Consider the following 16716-nt stretch of genomic DNA (forward strand, 5'->3'; position numbering starts at 1 on the left):
CAGCACTTGTCAGAGCAGGCTGGGTGTCTCCTTGGGGTAAGAGGATATTTTTTCCCCTTACCCCAAGTAATGCCCCAGCTTGCCCAATGGGGCTGCTTGGATCTCTGTCAGCTATTTCACTGGCAGGAGTCTGAGCAGCCCCATGTAAGGGTGAAAGGCCTAAGAGGGAGAAAAGCATACAGTGGAGGAGCCCTCTGCCAATTCTACCCCCTCCCTGGCCTGATCTGTTCCTCGTTCCACCCTCCCCACCCCAAAAAGCCCCCTGCCTGCCTCTAGAACACTCTGCCGCCAATGTCTTTTCTACACCAATGTCTATTCTAGTTTAAGTCTTACAGCCCAATCCTGAGCTGCCCGGAGCACGGGGCTGCCACAGCGGTGAAACAGCTGCCGTGGCATCCAACACACCTGGAGCAGCTACTGCCGCCTCCACAGGAGAAGGGGAAGTTCATCTCCTTCCCACAAGTAAAGGAAGTAGCCCCACAATGGCACTACTCGAGTCTATGGCAGCTCTGGAGCTGCTGTACAATCAGAGAGCTCTGTGCAGGGCTGCAGGGCCTGACACGGGGCTCAGGATCCGGTGGAGAGGAGCTCCACTGGTCCCGCCCCACTTCCTCCTCCATCACGCCTCCACCCCGCCCTCTGCCTGCCTTCCTCTGCCTCCCCCTCTGAGGGCCCCAGAACGCCCTCCATGCCTCCTTCCACACCCCCACTCACCTCTCCACTGCTCAGCAGTCCGGGCGACCATTGGGTGGTGGAACGCGGGCCCACCGCCAGTGTTAGACCAGGGCGAGCTTGTGCTGGGTTAACCTCTGGGGTGGGCCCACAGTAAGGCTCGCAAACATGCCTTATGGCACATTTGCAACAGTGCATGCAGGCAGTAAACCGGTGCGCATGGGCTCAGGATCAGGCCATGGATCAGGCTCAGGGTTTCTCCATGAGAAACTTAATAGCTGCATGTTAGTTGAGTTCTAATATCCCCTGGATTGTGTTGGTGGTATTAGCTTCCCATGTCAAGCTCTGCTGGCTGCCCCACAATTCCCATGCGTCATGGGAACTCACTCCTGTCACTTATTGACATTTGCCTATGCTTTCACATGAGGAGAAGGACTGGGGGTGAAGTGGAGGATATCTGCCACGGTAACAAATGCATGCTGTAGGACAGTTTCACCCACTGCCTGGCGGGTCAAACTGCTGCCGATGCTGCCAGTAGCATTACTACTTCCATGCTCCAGTGGGCCCATGCACAACAATCAACTTTGTACATTGTTAGCCAACTCTGAAGAGCCTAACCTTGTAGCTGGCATGATCTCTTTTATTTAGTTGCAAATTTATAATGGATCGTAGTTGCCAGTTTGGGGCATGTTGGCCTGCTCTTGGCCTGCTCTTCACCCTTAGATTCACAGAAAGGAGAACTTTCAAATTAAAGTGGTTGATTCATTGTTTTCTTGCAATTCTCCAGCATTTCTCACCTTCTATTCTCTAGCACACTGAATGTGAGTAGAAATTCGGTGTGGGGAATTGGGGCATGGAGAAGCCCTGGTGTGACAGCAGAATAAGAGTTCCACTTATAACAAAGAAAGGCAGAACAGTCATACAGAACAGTCTTGAGAACCCAAGGCTGAAATCTTATTAACACAGCCCACCTGAGCATAAGAGGGCACTGAATTTTCCAAGTTTACATCCGTAGAATGTGCCTTGTGTTCCTTGTGTCTGTCCAGTATGTTTAATGCTAAGAGCTCAGTATGAATTCTCCACAGCTGAAAAATGAAACCGTGCAAAGGAAAGCTAAATAATTTACACATTGTGAATACTGGAGTGCTAAGTTATTCCTTAAAGGCCTGCATTTCATAACTTCTTTTTCATGCCTGAATTGCCACCTGCTCATAAACCTGGAGGCTTCCACAAAGCACGCAACCCATCTAATTCTAAGATGATTTTAAACAATGAATATCATCTTGCTACCAAAGTACATTACAGTGGGACCAATCATTCTCTAAGGAGAAGTTTCAGCCAAAGGTTGGGCTTTGAGGGTAAAGGGCCTCTTAGCCTTTTGTTGCTGCCTTGCTTCATTCATTCATTCATTCATTCATTCATAATGAGGGCCCATTCAGACATGCAACTTTCCACCTGTCACTTGGGTGGGCATTCAGGAATAATATGGCATTATATTCTACTCCTCCTAGTAGAAAGTGAGACTAACTAACCAAAGAGATAGATAAATAACCATGACGTGCTATTGTTTTTATAAAGTGACCTATAGAATAGACCTGCAACATGCAGTCATAGGATACACACAAATGTGGAGTTAGGATTTATATCAGTCAAATAGAGGGTTTCTTTACAAAGATTTGTGTTAACATTTCTCCTAACTTCCTGAGAGTACATCCTTCAGATAATTTTGCATGCGGGGATCTCATTAGACCCCTGCATGTGCAACTCTTCAGAAAATAAAGCCATAATATTTTCTTTTTCCTCAACTGTTTTTTTTGTGTTTTTTTTGGACTGATTTTTCCTTGAAAAATTCACCTATTTTCCTGAGAGCAGTTGACCCATTTTTGGAAAATAATGGGGTGGGGAACAGGGGAGAAGGAGCTTCAAAATGTTAAACCAGTCTTCAGAGTGGATGCACCATATAATTCTGTTTGGAGCAATAATAATTATTAATACCCATGTTACATATATTTCCAGTTCATTCTTTCTGTGTCAGTGTTTTCCCAAGGAATGAACAGTCAGTCTCTTTGACAAAGTCATTTCTAGGTTAAATTTTTCCCTTTCTTTGGCATCTTTTTTTCCTTTGCCTTCCCCATTCATGCTGAGAAGTCACCACCCTCTTCTATCCTAAAATCTTCTCATCCTGCTCCATTTTACATTTTCCACTGTTATTTGTACTTCCACAGACTTTCTGTGACCAGATTTTCTTCTTACTCAAATATCTGACTTTCTTCCACTGCACTCTATTCATCTTTGTGCAATCCGTGAGAAGGACTCGGATATAAAGCAAAAACATGCTGGAAAGCACTGACATAAGGGGTTAGGATTGTGCCCTCTGTCAGCTAGATTTATTTATTAGATTAGATCAGATTTATTTAAGGAGATTTAAGATTTAATTTATTTATTTAATATTCATAGCTTCCCTTACTAATATAGCATTATGGGCTGAAAGATCCTGGATATACTGAACAACAAGCTCAACATCTTGCAGTTTAGTTCCTCAGTACTTGATGCCGGAGTCTGGACGCCTGCAGACCAAGTCAGGTGCTGAACCTTTCATCCTCTGATGGTTGCACACTCCTCCCATCACAGACAGTGCCAGATTAATCTAGTAGCAAAAGTAGCATATGCACAGACACACAGTTTCTAGGGCCCCACACTAAATGTTTGAAAGCTATCTCTGGTGAAATTTGCATCTCAGAATCTGGCAACTGCCTGGCTACTGCAGGTGGAAAGAAGCTGCCATTGCCTCTGCCATCCCATTCTTTCTCCCCGTTGTTGTTGTCACCATCCTTCTCTCTGCTGCCATCTTCCTGCAGCCCGATGCCCATGTTGTCAGTATTCCCCAGCCTGATGTTGCACCGGCAGGCCAAATTGTTTTCAGTGCCCAGCAAACAGTGTTTGGATTAGAATTAGGCCACTGGTCCATGTAGCTCAGTATTGTCTCCAGTGGTTCCCAAATGCTTTAGCACCCGCTTTTTAAAGGACCCGCTTTTTAAATTGGCACTCTATTGGAACCCACCTAGCTTTATGAGACTGAAAAGTTTCATTTTACCAGCTGCTCAAGTTTCCATTTTTATCCTTTTAACTATAGTGAGGAGGGGAACAACTTCTGGAGCATTGGTTAAGTTCCACATTCATCAGATCAGTACATTTATGGTGGCCCAACATTCTGCTTCGCCTGGCTTTTGATAAGAGCTGAGGCACAGTCACCTGCTTGCGAGTAAACACTCATGAGTGACTCAGTTTACTTCCCATAGGGCTCAATGCATTTTTCTTGTCAATTTCAAGACCCACAGTTTGGGAACCACTCATCTATACTGTCCTCATCAGCTCTTCCGGTAATTCAGGCACGACTTTCCATGCCCAACTTGGAAATGCTGGCAGTGGAACCTGGGATCTCTCATGTGCAGAGCATGTGCTCTCCCACTGAGCTACAGCTGAATGAATTTGTGGGAAAATTTTAAGGTAATAATAGAAATTCTTAAAGAGAATATTTCTGGGCTTCAATACATGCCTTTAATTTCGTATTGAATAATCCAAACGACCTAAAAGCTAGATATCCTCAATCTATGATTTCATAAAAACTGGAAAGAAGTTTATGCATGCTGGAAAAATAATAATTTACCCCATGGAACTTTTACCGGCTGTGAATGTTTGTAGTTATGACCAGTAAATGTTGCTGTGTTAAAATTCTTTTCACTGTAAAGCAGATTATACAGAAAAGAGATGCAATGCTTTTCAGAGGGAAATTTGAGAATTGTCACAAATAATAGTTTTGCCACTGTAATTTCTACACTTATGCAGGAAATGCTAGTACCCCTATCTTGATGAACTGCTCAGAAAAATCAATATATCTCTTCTTCCCAAGTGGGAGCTGTAAGTAGCAGTATCATTTTTCTCTCTTTTTTCCTCCAATTGCTGTACATGTTCTGTTGCAGTTAATTTGTCCATTAAGGGCCCAATCCTATCCAATTTTCCAGTGCCAGTGCAGCCGTGCCAATGGGGTGTGCATTGTGCCCTGTGGTGGGGAGGCATTCACAGAGGCATACTCAAGGTATGGGAACTTTCGTTCCCTTATCTAGGGGCTGCATTACGGTTGCACTGGTGCTGGAAAGTTGGATAGGATTGGGCCCTAAGTGCTCATTTTTTGTTGGCATTCATAGGCATGCGCATCATAAAAAAAAATGGTTTCTCATGTACACAGACCTGGTTATGATGATCAACAAAGTGAGGGGTGTCTCTTGGTTGTCTCAAGGGGTGTCTCTTGGTTGGGCTTGTTGCTGCGGCTTTGTGCTGCTGCGCACTGTCCCTCACCACCAGGCTACCGCCGGTGCAGGGCTAGCGCGGGGCGGTTGCCCAGCCTTTGCGGCTCAGTGGTCTCATGGACTGCCGAGCTGCAGCACAGTAAGCGGGGCGGAGCGGGGGTGGGGAGGAGCCATTCTGGGGAGGGGGAGGCTGGCGGGGTGCAGAGAGAGGGTGGGAGGAGGCGGGGCAGAAAGGGGGCAGGAGGGAGGCATGCCGGGGGAGGGAGTGAGGCGGGTCCATGGAGCTCTGCTCCACCAGATCCAATGCATTCGTGTGGGGCTTGGCGAACGCCCATTGCGGGGCTACGTATCTTACCTGGGAGAAGGGGACAAAAGACCCCTTCTCCTGAGGCACCGCCCACAGTAGCCTGGGGCACACAGGATCCGGTGGCAGCCGTTCTCGGTGCTGCAGAGGCTGGGCACCCCGGGCAGCTTAGGATTGGGCTGTCTGTGTGCTACAATCTTATATACACTTCCCTTGAAGTAAGTTCCACTAAAAACACTTTAGGACTTACTTCTAAGTTAACATGCCTGGATTATAATGTGCTACCCTTTTCTTGTCTCCAACCATTGTTCCACCCCCTGCAAAGGAGGGGAATGGGAGCCCTTCAGCTACTATGTTTAATAGAAACAAACAGAAACAGTTACTCCTTGGGAAGGTTGGTGGAGCAGGAAAGGGGGTGGTATTAGTGGCAGCACCGCCACCAGTATCCTTTCCCTGTTCCCATCCTCAGTCTGCCTTCCCAAGTCTGCTTGGACTTGTGCCAGCTATATAGCCTGCTGTGGAGCTGTTGCAGGTCAAAGTAGACCCAATGGGGCAGAAGGGGCTTAGCCCGGGGCAAGGGAACAAATGTCCTCTTACCTCTAAGAGGACTTTTGTGGCTTGAACCCCCCCCCCCTCCACCGTGGGATGCAGCACACAACCCATTGGCACTGCTGCATTGGTGCACAGGGATTTAGGTAGAATCAGCCTGTCAATGTCCTATATTATTTTTTTTCTGTTTCAGAAAAGAAAACCCAAATGACACTATATACTTATAATGAGTGTTCAGATACTTTCTGGGGATGAAAGCTGCATAGGAAAAAATATTTTGACTGGTTAGGATCATTAACATTTTCAAATGAGTAAGCAAAATATTTGATTCCAAAAATGACAATTGAAATACAACTGCTTCTCATGAGACGCGAAAGGGAATTACAAATTCACATTTCCTCCAGAAAAAGACTACAAAATGCGTTTGATGTTTTTCGCTTATACTAGCATGGGAGAAGAAAGATATACATTACAATTTGTTACGGTGTGACATTTTGACAATTACTGTAAAAGTTCCCTGCTGCTACAACTACCAGTGTTTCTTCAACCAAACCGGCACTTCAGTTTGATAAGACAGCAATAAACAAATCCCTTCCTAGCAATGAGAACTTCACAAAGTGACAAGCTGTCTCCCATATGTTTACTCAGAAGCAAGTTCTGCTCAGTACTGCCTACCCCTATGTAAAGGTCAAATTACATATTAATTTAAGCAAGTCATTACAACTGACATGCTGGGGGATATTTTTCCCTAAATAGCAACTATGGGAGGCCCAGTTCACTCTGGGACTGCAGTATGAGTGGAGGGAGGCTATATACTTACATCCTGGGGGCCAAATTACATGCCAGGTTAAGTGCAAAAGAACCATGTGCTTCCTCCCCCCCCCCCAACAGGAATCACAAGGGCCCACTGGATTGGAATCACAGTGTACGTGGGCCAAACTGTGAGCCCAGTCCTATCATTTCCCCACCCACCCCACCTCCGTTGGTGCAGCCATGCTGAAAAGAGGCATACTATCCAACTGACTGGGACAGATTGGGAAGCTTAGAAGGGGAAAGGAGAATTATTTCCCCTTACCCTTCTGTAAGCCTCCCACTCTGCAAGGGGTCCCCTCGGATTGGTGCCAGCTCTTTAGTCAACTTACACATTTCTCTGACTATGGTGGCCTGTCCATTAGGTGAGGTATTGAGAGCAGAGATTAAAGGGAAAGAGGGGGGACCCGGGAAACTGTAGGCTGGTCAGCCTCACATCTATACCGGGTAAGATGGTGGAATGCCTCATCAAACATAGAATCTCAAAACACATAGACGAACAGGCCTTGCTAAGGAAGAATCAGCATGGCTTCTGTAAGGTAAGCCTTGCTTCAAAAACCTTATAGAATTCTTTGAAAAGGTCAACAGGCATGTGGATGCGGGAGAACCCGTAGACATTGTATATCTGGACTTTCAGAAGGCATTCGACACGGTCCTTCACCAAAGGCTACTGAAAAAACACAGTCAGGGAATTAGAGGACAGGTCCTCTCATGGATTGAGAACTAGTTGAAGACCAGGAAACAGAGAATGGGTGTCAATGGGCAATTTTCACAATGGAGAGAGGTGAAAAGCGGTGTGCCCCAAGGATCTGTCCTGGGACGGTGCTTTTCAACCTCTTCATAAATGACCTGGAGACAGGGTTGAACAGTGAGGTGGCAAAGTTTGCAGATGACACCAAACTTTTCTAAGTGGTGAAGACCAGAAGTGATTGTGAGGAGCTCCAGAAGGTTCTCTCCAGACTGGCAGAATGGGCAGCAAAATGGCAGATGCGCTTCAATGTCAGTAAGTGTAAGGTCATGCACATTGGGGCAAAAACTCAAAACTTCACATATAGGCTGATGGGTTCTGAGCTGTCTGTGACAGATCAGGAGAGAGATCTTGTGGTGGTGGTGGACAGGTCGATGAAAGTGTCGACCCAATGTGCGGCAGCAGTAAAGAAGGCCAATTCTATGCTTGGGATCATTAGAAAAGGTATTGAGAACAAAATGGCTTATATTACAATGTCATTGTGCAAATCTATGGTAAGGTCACACCTGGAGAGTTGTGTCCAGTTCTGGTCGCCACATCTCAAAAAAGACATAGTGGAAATGGAAAAGGTTCAAAAGAGAGCGACTAAGATGATTACGGGGCTGGGGCACCTTCCTTATGAGGAAAGGCTACGGCGTTTAGGCCTCTTCAGCCTAGAAAAGAGGCGCCTCAGGGGGGACATGATTGAGACATACAAAACTATGCAGGGGATGGACAGAGTGGATAGAGATATGCTCTTTTCACTCTCACATAACACCAGAACCAGGGGAGAGCCACTAAAATTGAGTGTTGGGAGAGTTCTGGTTGGCATCCATCAGTCTCGAAAGACTACGGTATAAGCCTACAGCACCCAGTATTCCCAGGCGGTCTCCCATCCAAGTACTAACTGCCTGACCCTGCTTAGCTTCCAAGATCAGACGAGATCAGGCATGTGCAGGGTAAGTTAGAACAGACAAAAGAAAATATTTCTTTACTCAGTGTGTGGTTGGCCTGTGGACCTCCTTGCCACAGGATGTGATGATGGCGTCTGGCCTGGATGCTTTTAAAAGGGGATTGGACAAGTTTCTGGAGGAAAAATCCATTACGGGTTACAAGCCATGATGTGTATGTGCAACCTCCTGATTTTAGAAATGGGCTGTGTCAGATGCAAGGGAGGGCACCAGAATGAGGTCTCTTGTTATCTGGTGTGCTCCCTGGGGCATTTGGTGGGCCACTGTGAGATACAGGAAGTTGGACTAGATGGGCCTATGGCCTGATCCAGTGGGGCTGTTCTTATGTTCTTATGTAAAGAGTGGCTGGGGTTAAAGAGTGGTAGATTTCGGGTGCCCTTCCCCCCAAGTCTGCTGCTGCTGTTGCCTCCCTCCAGCCCACTCCAGACATAAGCCACACTGATCCACTTTCAGCCCTCTAAAAGTGAGCAGGAAAAGGACCATCTGCCTTCTTACAATGCTTCTTGCATGGTTTCTTTATATGTGGAAGTGTGGCACTTCTGATTTTATTTATAGAGACCATGCAACTGAAGGAGCGTCTTCATATGCACAGTCCCTTTAAATAAAATGGAGTAAGGCCATTGACCCTGTTGCCAGCACGCCCCTTCCCCCATTCAAGTCTCAAAGAGTCTTACAGATATAGGATGCCTAAGGGAGAAGGAAAAGTGTACCTCCACACTATTTTTGATGCTGGAAATCTCAAAGAGGGCAATTAAAGAACTGCAAAACTGTTCTTGTTTTTCATATGATAAAAGGAAATTCAAAGTACTTGGATCAGGAATCCTAAGTGAAGTTTAATTTTTGAAGGGGGGAAAGGTCGACTTTCCTCCCCCAAATTTATTTTATTAATATTGTCTTGCATTATTACTGATTTATTCAAGATTAAAATGAACTGAGATAACAACTAAATTGTAATGAATCTCCAATTCCAGCTTGCAGGCTGGTCCTGAACAATGCACACTAAACTGATTTCTTTCTGCAGAGGCCAGATTAATTATTAACAAAGAATTTGAAACCCAGATTCTGGTTATCAGTTGGGGTTGGGTTTCATTTTCATGTGCAAATCCTCACACACTATGTAATCACTATCGCTGTGCATGTACTAATTGATAAAACAGCCTTATTCAAAATACTGAAACTGCAATGATTAGCAGTGAATGCAGATTATTATGAATAATATGTTGCTAAAACTGAAGATGCATAAATAATTTTAAAAATATGCTTGATTGTCCAACGCCATGCATTTTATAGCTACCAAACAATTATGTTGACTACTTTTCTGTTTTAACAGGTAACATGATTTATTTAATTCAAAAATGTTACTGTACCTTCATGCTCAAGGCAGCCATAAATGAACCTTTGTGCTTCTCCAACTCAACAGCTTGTTAATCTCAGTATCTGCTGTAATTGAAAAGTAGGATATGAAGCAAACATACAACATGCAGGTTTGTGGATTCAAATCATGCCTATGTGCTTGCTCCCATCCCCCAAGTAGCACTATGGAGGGAGGTCTTGGTCGTAAAATGGATGCTGCAGTGCCAGTTCTGCCCAGTTCTGCCAAGGTCCAAAGTTGGTGTGGAGGTCACAGCAGACGACATTGGTTCTCTAGGTATTGCAGCCTCTTTGGGCAGGGGGGGAAGTCTGAGGGGACAGTTCCCATTGATTCCTTAACTGAGAAGTTGGCTATGCTGAGAGCCTGGGTGGGGTCCTTTTCTTCTCAGTGATCTAATCAGGTTTATGATCTGGGCATAGACAGATCCTGACATCAGGGATAAGAACCTCTGCTTGAACCACTGAAACCACTATAGTGAACGAGGTAAAGCTGGTCATGTTTCCTGCCACTCAGAGAGGTAGTCTGGCGCATACTAGTTGGAAGTCCTGCAAAGCAACCCTGGTTTGATGCTGCTGCTCTGTTTGGTATTCTTTAGAACTTCTAGTTTTTTAGGAAATCATAGTCCATTCTGGAATTGCATCCCATGACAAGGGCAAGAATGACTGCTTCTCCGGAAATGAACTTGTTAGAGTCACTGGAGTCTAAATCATAAGATACTGCAGTAAGCCAACCTTTATCAGCCCAGCATGAACAGTAAACAGAGTTAAATGCCTTTCACCATTGAAATCAATGGAACTGATTTCCACATAATGTGTTTAGAACTGGGCTGTTTGCAACTTAGCCCATTCTTGTTAAGCTGATAACACTGGAATGTCTTCTCGCTGTTACAAATGTTTTCACTATATATCATCATGTACAGCAAACAAAATAATGGCAATGGGATCAATCAGTATTACTGACATTTCAGCCAATGCAAACTATTGTTCAACCTGTCACTTAATGCTTCTTTTAAAATGGTTCTGTAAAATTCATTTAGCTTCTAGCTTCGCTTCCTAAAGCAGTGCAGGGATGTAGGAGTCAAAAGAAATGAATGTCACTTGCAGCTGTGCAGACTCACCTACTACTTTTGGGCTGAAACTTTGGTGTCAATCTACTCCAGGCCATTTTTGTCTTGAAAATATGTGTCTCTCATTTTGCTCGGTGTTTTGGTGGCTTACTGAAAGAAAGAAACTATTTAAAATCTACATCCAATTAACACAATAATAAATAACATACTTCGTTTTTAAAAAAAAGAAACTAAGCATCAGTGCAACATGGAGCAAGAGGTTCCACATACTACTCACAGCCTCCAAAGGCCTGTACACACAGCCCTTGCATTTTTTTTCCCCAAAAGGCCAATAGAGAGCAATTTTGATGGACCTCTTCCTGAAGGCCATTTCAGTGTCACAGGGCCAGTACTGAAAAGGCCCTGTTCATTCCAGTAGTGTTTTTCACCTTTCTAACTATATGTGGAGGGTTAGGAAGCAAAGAGGTAGTGTTCTCTGAGAGCCATGCTGACCAACTAAGTTGTGCTGCTGCCCTGACTACCATCTCTTTTTCATCAGTTTCAGGATGAGGCAGGGAAAGACAGCTCCACATGTGTCCTTGCACACTGTTTAATAACTGGCCCATCCAAACTGCTGCTTTACCTAGGAGTTCTATTGTTGTTTGTCCTTTGTGTTGAAAAATTGAAATTCAAAATATAAAGTTGACCCTCAGCATCCACAGTTATTCCATTCCCAAATCCCTGCAGATGCCAAAACCTGTGGATAACCAAATCTGCAGGTCTGGGCCCTCCCCCGACCTCCAGATACAACTGGTAGTGTCTTCTGGTCATGTCCAGGAAGGATAGATGTGGTCTCTGCGGGCCTCAGAACACTCCCCAGATGTGTCAGAAAGGCACTTCTGGTTTTTCCAAAAACCAGAAGTGCCTTTCCAACACCTCTGGGGGGTGTTTTGGAGGCCTAGGAAGGCCAGATGCAGCTTCCCTGGGCCTCAGAAAGACTCCCAGACATGACTGGAAAGCACTAGGACGTCTTGGAAGTCCAGTGGGGCCCTCCATCGCTGGTTTGGAACTAGTGGTTACTCATAGCCATGGGTTCCAAACCCATGAATAAAAAAAGGCCCACCTATAAAAGTTATGCTTCTCTTTTGATCACACAGATTGGTTTAGAAACATTTGTTTTAACAACAATATGAATTCTTAAAAATATGAGTGTTAAAGGTCAGCCTTTTTACCTCAATATTGCCTCAGTAAATTCTCCAAGAGCATCACTTGCACTTTAGCGCTGGATCAGCATGGACTGGGCCTAAACTGGTAAGCAGAAATGGTAGGAGGAGGTGCCACAAGTAGAAATCATGCGCAAAGGTTCTGACTGTATAGCTACCCAGTGAGCAATTGACATCAGCAGGGAGACCTATCTAGGCAGAAACTGTGCTCATGTTCCTGTGGCACCTCCGCCTCTGCCACCTCTTCCTTGGGCTTAAAGGTCAGGGTGGGAATACCCTTTCTCCCTGACCACTATGTCACAGTTTCACTTAGCCAGCTGCCTTGCTGTTCATCACTGATTAATGAAGAACAGCCCCCATGCTTATGTGTTTTCTTGTCCCTGTATGCCTCAGAAATTCAGAGCTGCATCCTGGCCTTCTAAATGATACAGGGACAATGATGACAACAGTGACAATTGTACAAAACAGTGGATTTTCCAGAACCATAGCCAGCTACTGCTGGGGGTGGTAATTAATATGAAGTGCAGTAGAATATACACTTTTACTACTGTCTGTTTAACAAGAATGCCTTGTGACAGTGCAATCTTTCAGTCTTACCTTCTGGTCTGTCATTGCATGCTGGCAGAATTGCTGGTGACATTCAACCGATGAATCATATCATCAGGCACCAGCTGAAAGATTATTTCAGGAAAGATGATTAGGGATGGTGCAGCTGAATAGTTTATCTAAGTGAACCAACATGGACATCAGTGAAGGGATTTAATTTTTTATTGCTAAAATAAATTGTGTTTATTATTCTGAAGTTTTAGGTAAATTACACTCATACTGATTTTTTTTTTGGGGGGGGGATGTTTCTTTAGGTATGCAGATGATATTTTGAGAAGGAAGCATGCCTGCATAATTAGGCCATCAAATTCCATGCCTTTTAAAATGCTACAATTAGGGTGAAATGGAAATAAATATAATTTTGCCACTCAGAGAGAAGTTTGTTTAAATGTCTGAGAATTATGTTCGAGCAACTGCCAGTGACAGTTTTCCAAACTGGGATCCTGGTTTTCTATTTAAGATGGTCTCGGAATGGTAAAGGAATGACATGATGAGTTTAAGCTGGTGCTTTTGTTTTCAGTGTTGATTTTATTAATTCATGTATACTCTCTAGTTGAAGTAAATGTGGCTTAACACTTTACTGCACTGAAATCTAAGACTGAAATTTCCCAAACACTGGTTTGGGCTGGGGTGAGTACCATTGAATTCAGAGGAAATTACATTTGAATAAACGTGATTGAGATCGTAATGTATATATGTGGTCACTACATTTGATCATATTCAGCTCTGGCCTGCCCCCTTCTTCCCAGAGACCAGTGCAGTCAGAGATGTTCCCAAGGGGCATGATTTTTGCTTCTTAGGCACAAATCTGGCTTGGGGGAGGGAGGTACTTCCTCCCACCCTTCTCCAAAGGCCAATGTGCCCTAGTTGGCAGTCTGCAGGCCTAGTAGGAATAAGGGGGTGGGAGGGAACATCTTCTCACCTGCTGGTCAGCCACACAGATCCCCAGTGTCTGCTGGACCACAACCACAATCAAGGTAAGCAGAGGATGCAGCAATTCAGTGGGTAAACGAGTGGGCTTTCCCACTGTCTTGCCATTCTTGCCCCAGATCAGGGAACAAAGATGGTTACTGCAATGCAGTGCCATTAAGTGGTATTGTGCATGCACATGCCAATGGCGAAGATACCCTGGTGCTGCCACTGACCTGGACATTTTTTTTAAAGAAATTGTTCTTGACTAGACTCACACTACTGTGATTATTTAAAAAAAAAAGAGTTGTAAACTGGATGCTATTAGTAGTCTTGCCTCGCCACAACCATAAACTTAGTGGCATGGGCGTTCCTGGCTGGGGCACCACCAGAAGTGGTGCTACCTGAAGAGGCCTGCCTCACTCTCTCCAGGCATTTTGAGGGCCAGAAAGGCTGTGCACAACCTCACCTGCCCTCAGAAGGCCTTGTAAGGCCTTATGGAGGCCAAAAACCAACACTTCCAGTTTTTGACCAAAAACAAGAAGTGACCATTTTCAGCCCCCAAGTGGCCTTACAAGGCCTTCAAGAGCCAGAGAGGCTGCATGCAGTTTCCCCGGTCCTCAGAAAGCCTCGGGGGGGGGTAGTTTAGGGAGCAGCCCACAGATCGGCGCACTGATATCAGCGCACCAACTGAGTGCTGCAGGGGGCTGCCCGGAGGAGTGGATGGCGGCACGGTGTAGCCCCCAAGCCTGGCACCCATGGTATTTGCACCCCTTGTCTCCCCTCAGGTACGCCACTGCTCAGTGAATGGCAGCAGTGTAAGAATCCATGTCATAGCCTCCTAGAGCCGCAGCCCTAATCTATGGGCCTTAGTTGATGGCAGTCATAATGAATACATGAAGCTGCCTTTCCTGGTTCAACTTATTAGTGAGCCTAGCCCAAGTCGTCTATACTTGACTGGCAGCACCTCTCCAGGGCAGGACCAGCCATAGGAGCTTTGTAGCCTTATGCAAAAGTTTATTGCAGTTGACCTACCCCAGCACCCCACACTTACTGGAATTGATGCACGCAGGGCTGATGGCACCTGTCACAAAGCGCATATCCCCAAAGTAGGTGGCAGTGCTGTGCTGATGTCACTACCAATTGCTTCCAGGGGCCCATTTCAGACCAAGCAGTCACAGGGACGGGCAGGCAGGGCCAACCAGTGACAAGACGCTACTCACTGCCCAGCCTTGCAATCATCAGCTGAGTAGTGGGGTGCTGGCCGCAGCAGTGGGTGATGTGCTTGTAGCCCTGACCTGGACACCTTTTGTGAGTGGGGCCTGATTGGGCAAAATCAAATTGCCCTAGGGCCAAGCCTGCTCCGGGGTGTCAGACAGAAGCCTTCCCGGCCCTATATGAAAAAGGTTGAAAATTGCTGTTCTATAGTATAGTATATAAGATCCTTTAATTGGAAGTGCCAGGGATTCATCCTGAAGCTTTATAAATGGATTCATGTGGCCCCCCACTGAGCTGTGGTCAACTACCCCCCCCCCCCCACCTATATTAGTATGACTTGCTGGGATACTATAGAACAGCAAATTTCAACCTTTTTCATCTTATAGCATCTCATGAGAAGGTGCTAAAATTGTCAAGGCATACCATCAGTTTTTTGATAATTGACAAGGCACACTGCACTGCTGGTGGAGGGCTCCCATCCCCAATGGCCCTAATAATATATGACACTCTCCCAAACTTGAGCGGCACACCTGCAGACCATTCACAGCACACCTACATGCCACGGCACAGGGGTTGAAAATATCTGCTATGGAATATAGTCCTTCAAGTGTCATTCTGGCAGCACAGTTCCAAAGACAGCTAAACAGACCTTGTGCCACTTACCCTTTTTCCATGGCCTTTGATGGGATTACTTTGGAGCCAGCAATCTGAGTATTGCGTCTTAAAGATAGTAACCTGACTGGGTAGAAAGTCTTCAAGGTATTTTGCAACCTGTCCAAATGATGACTGCAACCCAAATACTAGATAGATGAGAGAATCTTTTCTATTCTGATCTGTACATCATAATAATACTAAGAGAGAAGTTTCTGCACACTTTTTTAAATATTAAAGAATAAGGGCTGCAAAGCTTCTGAGGCTGGACTGTCACAGACTCCATGCAGCTTCCGAGAGCAATGGGGCACTCAATTTTTCAGAACTGCTCCCAACGGAACAATATTGTTCCAACATTTATTTTAGTTCCATGCCTTTTTTTAATTGTTTCTTCAATGAGCAGAGTGCTTAATTTATTTTTAAATATTTTTGATCCATTCCCAAGAGTCTGTCATCAAAAGAGACCTCCATTACTCAATCTCGGTATAAAAGGAAAGCAGGCCAGATGACTTAGAATTCCTATTATTTATTCATGTTTCATTAATATGCTTTCACAAAATACATCTTTTTCATACAAATGTCTTCAGAAAGACTGGAGGGATTTTCTAACTGGAAGATGGAGGAATGTGTTAAGTTGGAAGAAAAAAGTCAAATTCGCAAAATTAAAAGGTCTTCTTGGGGAAAGTAGGCCATTTCGCACAGAAGTGAACAAGATATGTAATGAATTTACAGCAGCAACATGCTGTGCATACAGTTTTGATTCACACTTTTCAAGTGTTGCAGTGTGTCTGAGGGCCCGATCCAATGCTGCTAGAGCTGACCCTCCATAAAGCATGCCTGCAACACTCACCTCTCACTCAGTGCTGATCCCTGCTGAGCCAGCATTGGCTAGAGGCCCATTGCACACTGCCCAGACCTTGTTCCTTACTCCGGGTGACGAAGTAGTGAGTGGGGTAGGGGGAGGCATTCCGGGGTGGGGGGAGGGAGTGGGGCAGGAGGGGATCAGGACCAGGACCTGTCTTAATCCTGTATCTGCCCCTAGGTTCAGATGTTTAGTGATCCTGGTGCTAGCAAAGTCTGAGCCAACCTAACCAGTGGTCTGCTAATCACTGACTAAGTGACCCCTGAATGATTAATACCAGTGGCAGCACCCAGTGTGCCACTGGGGTGTGTGGGGGGCACCATGAAGGCTCAGCGCAGGGATTTGTCCCAGGTTCCCTAGCAACCTAGTGCTGGTCTTGCCCCATTTACGAACTCAATTGGGCTATGGCTGTTGAGTTTGTTTATTATTCATTTAATATATTTTTATACCACCTTTCCTTCACCATGGGAATGCCCAAGGCAGCCCACAG

The 16716-nt window shown here is 45.3% G+C and overlaps 1 protein-coding gene across 2 annotated transcripts in view; it reads left to right on the forward strand.

The window, feature by feature from the left end:
• MTUS2 (microtubule associated scaffold protein 2) overlaps positions 1-16716 on the forward strand; it is a 226106-nt gene that overhangs the window by 84900 nt on the left and 124490 nt on the right. The window lies entirely within an intron of this gene.

This window comes from Tiliqua scincoides, chromosome 3 (assembly GCF_035046505.1).
Source record: "Tiliqua scincoides isolate rTilSci1 chromosome 3, rTilSci1.hap2, whole genome shotgun sequence".
NCBI classification, from domain to species: domain Eukaryota; kingdom Metazoa; phylum Chordata; class Lepidosauria; order Squamata; family Scincidae; genus Tiliqua; species Tiliqua scincoides.